This window comes from Canis aureus, chromosome 3 (assembly GCF_053574225.1).
Source record: "Canis aureus isolate CA01 chromosome 3, VMU_Caureus_v.1.0, whole genome shotgun sequence".
NCBI lineage: Eukaryota > Metazoa > Chordata > Mammalia > Carnivora > Canidae > Canis > Canis aureus.
In genome coordinates, this window is record NC_135613.1 from 66,668,802 (window position 1) to 66,673,668 (window position 4,867).

Consider the following 4,867-nt stretch of genomic DNA (forward strand, 5'->3'; position numbering starts at 1 on the left):
TCTGCCTCTCTCTCTCTCTCTCTCTCTCTGTCTCTCATGAATAAATAAACTCTTTAAAAAAAAGTGTTATAAATTTGGAAATAATGTTGAAATATCTCAGTCACTAAATGTCTAACAGTAGATCTCAGGGCCTTCAGGGCATTAAAATACCTCTGCCCCGTTTAACGGACTTTTAGGTTTAATACATAGGCCATTTTAATGGAATTTGGTGCCAGCATATAAATAGGCCACAAATGGAAATTGAAACAGTATAGTCAAAATACATGTTTTGAATAATTTTTATACTCAGTGACAGTAATGACATGTTATACAAAAGAGACTTAAGGTTTGAATTTATATAAAGACTTGAATATAGATTTTTTGGCTATATATACAACTATGAAAATACAAGAGTACTTCCAAAGAGAAAAAATGGTCAACCACTCAGTATGCCGTTTGATATATGCACACATTGAAAAGGAGAAACTTTGATATCACTTCTTGTCTTCTATGGACCTTAACAAACAGTCTCTTAGATGATGTAAGGTTTTCCTTATACAGCTTTAGGAATATATTTTTATTGACTATAGAAAGAAATATACCATTTCATATTTAGAGCTGCATAAAGAAATGAACACCTCTGGTAATAAATAAAGGTAAATATAAAAATCTTTTCTTCCTTATCTTAACTGCTCTAAAAGATAACTATCTAAAACAAAGATCAGTTGTACCAGTATATTTTGTTTTTATAACATATGTAGAAGTATAACATATGCTAACTATAGCACAGAGGATGGAAGGGTAGAATTGGAAATACAATGTTGTAAGACCCTTAAATAATTTATGAAATACTATAATATCATTTGAAGATGGGCTGTTATGAATTAGAGATGTATACCTAGGGTAAGCACTAAATTTTTTTTTAAAGATTTTATTTATTTATTCATGAGAGACAGAGAGATAGAGAGAGAGAGGCAGAGACACAGGCAGAGGGAAAAGCAGGCTCCATGCAGGGAGCCCGATGTGGGACTCGATCCCGAGTCTCCAGGATCACACCCTGTGCTGAAGGCTGCGCTAAACTGCTGAGCCATCTGGGCTGCCCACTAATTTCTTTTTTTAAATGAGGTAAAAATAGTAAGTCTGTAGTAGTTATAAAATGAAGCCCAAAAGACCCCACCAACACTCAAGTAATCCAAAAGAAGGCAGAAAGAGATGGAATGAACAAAAATGGAATGAACAAAACGATTACAAAATGGAAAATTTAATCCTCATATCACAATTACATTAAATGCAAATGGCCTAAATGCACTAATTAAATCACAAAAATTACTTGGATAAAATGAAAAGATTAGATACAAAACAAGAATCAAGAATATACTACCTACAAGAAACTTACCTTAAGTATAAAGACATAGTGTAAAAAATTTAGACAAGCTTAAGTCCCTATGTATGTGTTAGGGCACACGGAAAGTCCAAAGCTAGTCATGCATGACTGTAACCCTTTCCCCACCCAAGACTAGACTGCACAAAATGTAAAAACCTGTGGGTCAACAGGAGGCCGGGCCCTGAGTCTATACAGTTGCCAGAGCTCCACCTGTTCCTTTGACTACCACATGACGCCATTTTCAGCCTCTTCTCAGTTGTCTCCAAGCATTCGGTGGGTAGACAGATCTTTTACCATGAACTTTTCTACTGACCATGAACTCAGCTCCAGAGGATCCTATCTTTACTCTCAGGACTGCAGCACGTGGTGACACAGGTAACACTCATCTGAGGTCCTATCCCCTGAGGCACTGTGTGTGAGCCACTGAGAGCATGGAGTCTAATGGTTTCCCATCCTTCCCCATCTTGGGACTCTCTTTATCCCCCCAGATTAGATACCTCCCTTTCTTGAATAATTCAGCTCTATCCCCCAATTAGCCTATGTTAAAAAACAAAAACATCTTAGCTCTTTCATGGTGACCAAGAAGCCATAGGTGTTAGTTTACACAGTTCCGTCAAGGGGGCTGTGATGTGGTGAGGAAGTAGCTCTGTATCGGTTAGACTTAGATTCACCCATAAATAATAGGAAAACCACCTACAGCCTCTTGAAAGAGAGCAGCTTATTTTTCTCACTTAACAAGCAGTGCTGATGTCAGGGTTGATGTATCTGATTCTCCTGACCTTTCTCTCCTGGTTACATGATGACACTGTAGGTCTAGCCATCAATGCTGCACTCAAGAGAGAAAGAGAAAGGGAGAGACAGAGGTAATGCGGGTCTCATTTGTTCTATTTCTTTCTGGAAAGCAGAATCTTTCTCAGCACTCCCTTCTCCTTTGACCAGCAGCCCCAGGTGTGTCCCCTGGGCTAGAACTGGGTCCCAGAGACTTCTGGAGGCAAGGAAAGATGGACTAGCCAGTAGGGTGGTTTCCAGGCTATAGAGTGAAAGGCACAAAGGGACAGGAGGTTTGAGAGTGGCATTTTAGTAGCCATTTCATTATCTTCCATAACCCCTCATCTTTCCTGATGAGTAGGAAACAAGGCAGAGTGAATTTCACCACCACAGTATCCCGGTATTTGTGCCACAGCAGGTTATTACATAAATGGGATGTCCAGACCCTACAGGTTAGCACCATGGTACCCTGGCAGGTCGCATAAAAGAAAGAGCAGAACATATTGTGCATCAGAAATTGGGGGAAAGTGGCCAGAGGAGAACAAGTGTTGGGAGGGTTGGGAGTGAAATGGGGCAGGATCACAGAGATACTGAGATAGAGAAACAGACAGCAGCAGCCGAAGGCCCCTGTCAGAGGCAGAAAGGGAAAAAGTCTCAGATGCCATGCGGTAGACACGGGCATCACATCTGTGGAATTCCTACCCCTGAATGGATGGAATGAAGAATTCCTCAGGCCAAGTCAAGTTGACGCTGTTTCTTACTGTCATTCTGACCTTATCACGTGCCTGGCCTGCAGTGGGAAAACATAAATTACACCACTAAATCTGATATATCAATAAAGTTGTACCTGACAAGTATCGTTTCTTTATAGTCTTTAAGAAAAGAGACTTTTCTTTGGTATAAATATGAACTATCTGATAGTTGAGAGGTCACTAAGAGGTCACAGATGCCAGAGAAATTTATTAGATAAATTCTCCATTCGATCCTACATCCCAATTCCATAAATTTCAAATTTGTTTCTATTAATTAAATTCCTTTTCTTCGCATGGGCCCAAATCATTGGGAATTGTACCTGTGCATGCGTACATGTGAATGCATTCAACAAAACCTGCCACCTTGCTCCCTTTTTTCTTACCAACTAATTTATCAATTCAACAAATATGTACAGAGCACCTTCTCTCTCCTTTTCCCTTTCCTACTTCTCACACTTTAGACCTGAAAGGAGTCTGATGAGAATTACAGGTGGTGGTTTGGACTGAGGAGAGACAAAGCACATCCACTCTGGACAGATATGTAGAAACTTCTCACCCTCCCCCCACCTCAGGTCCTGGAAGAGAGCAGTAATAAATTAGAAGGATCAATTACATGTCTAGCTCTGCCACTATCATGCTGGGTATGTCACAAGACTTCCCTCTGTTTCACTGACTTTTCACTAAGACAAAACTGGTATTATTTCTTTGCTTTCCCCTCTCCTTTCATCTTTCTTGTCCAACTACCTAACAGATCTGTCACACAGATAAATGGGATATTGCTGGTCACATTTCTCTGGGAAAAAGCAAAACCAAACTATACATGAAAAACATTTTTCTTCAATAGAGCTTTTATGTTTACCCCCCCCCAAGGGTCAGCTCAGAAGAAGGGGTGTGCAAGTGTCTTGAGACTGTTAGAGAACTCTCCTCTCCACGTTTGCACAGCTGCCTCTTCTATTTATAGATGTTCAGCAGAATGCATATTCACCTCCTTCCCTGATACCTCACTCTAAGTTATGTCCACATATGATAGCTTATCATCCCTGGCAATTTTCCTTCTTCCCCTTATCATATTCCTATATGTAACCAAGTGAGGAACACTTACAATGTGTGTTGCCAGGCACTCATTGCTCAAGGTGCTGAGGATACAAAAGTGAATGACCCAAAATTTCCTGTGCTTTTGAAGTCTTACATCCTACTAGAAGATACACAATCAACACACACACAATAAACACATGCACGTGTGCACATGCACGTACACACACAATGTGAGGAAGGAATAAGAACTGGAAAGAAAATAAAGCAGGTCAAGAGGGTTGAGAGAGAGATGGGGAGGGATCTACTGTTTTAGTAGTTTAATTTAGTGGTAAGGAATGTCCTCTCTGAAAAGCTGACATTTGAACAGAGACATGTATCAAGTGAACTGAAGAAAAGAGTCATCATACTATCTAGGCAAACAACATCCCGGACAGAGGGAAACAAATGCCAAGGCCCCAGAATGGGAATGTACAGAGCAAGCTCAAGGAATATCAAGAAGAGTAGGAGGAAGGTGAACAGAGAGGCAGATGAAGACCAAATCATGTAGAGCCATACATATGTCATATGTAAAGACTTTACCTTAAGTATGATTGTAAGCCATAAACAAGGGACGCCTGGGTGGCTCAGCAGTTGAGCATCTGCCTTTGGCTCAGGGTGTGATCCTGGGGTCCTGGGATTGAGTCCCACATCAGGCTCCCTGCATGGAGCCTCTTTCTTCCTCTGCCTGTGTCTCTGCCTCTCTCTCTCTCCTTAAGTCTCTCATGAGTAAATAAATAAAAAACTTTTTTTTAAAAAAGGATATAAACAAGGAAATGATATAATCAGACCTATGTTTTATAAAGTTCTCTCTGGCTGCTATATCATGAGTAGAACAAGAGTAGAATCAAAGAGATCAGTTGGGAATCCACTAGAATGATTCAGATGATAGAAAATGGTGTCTTGGACTGAG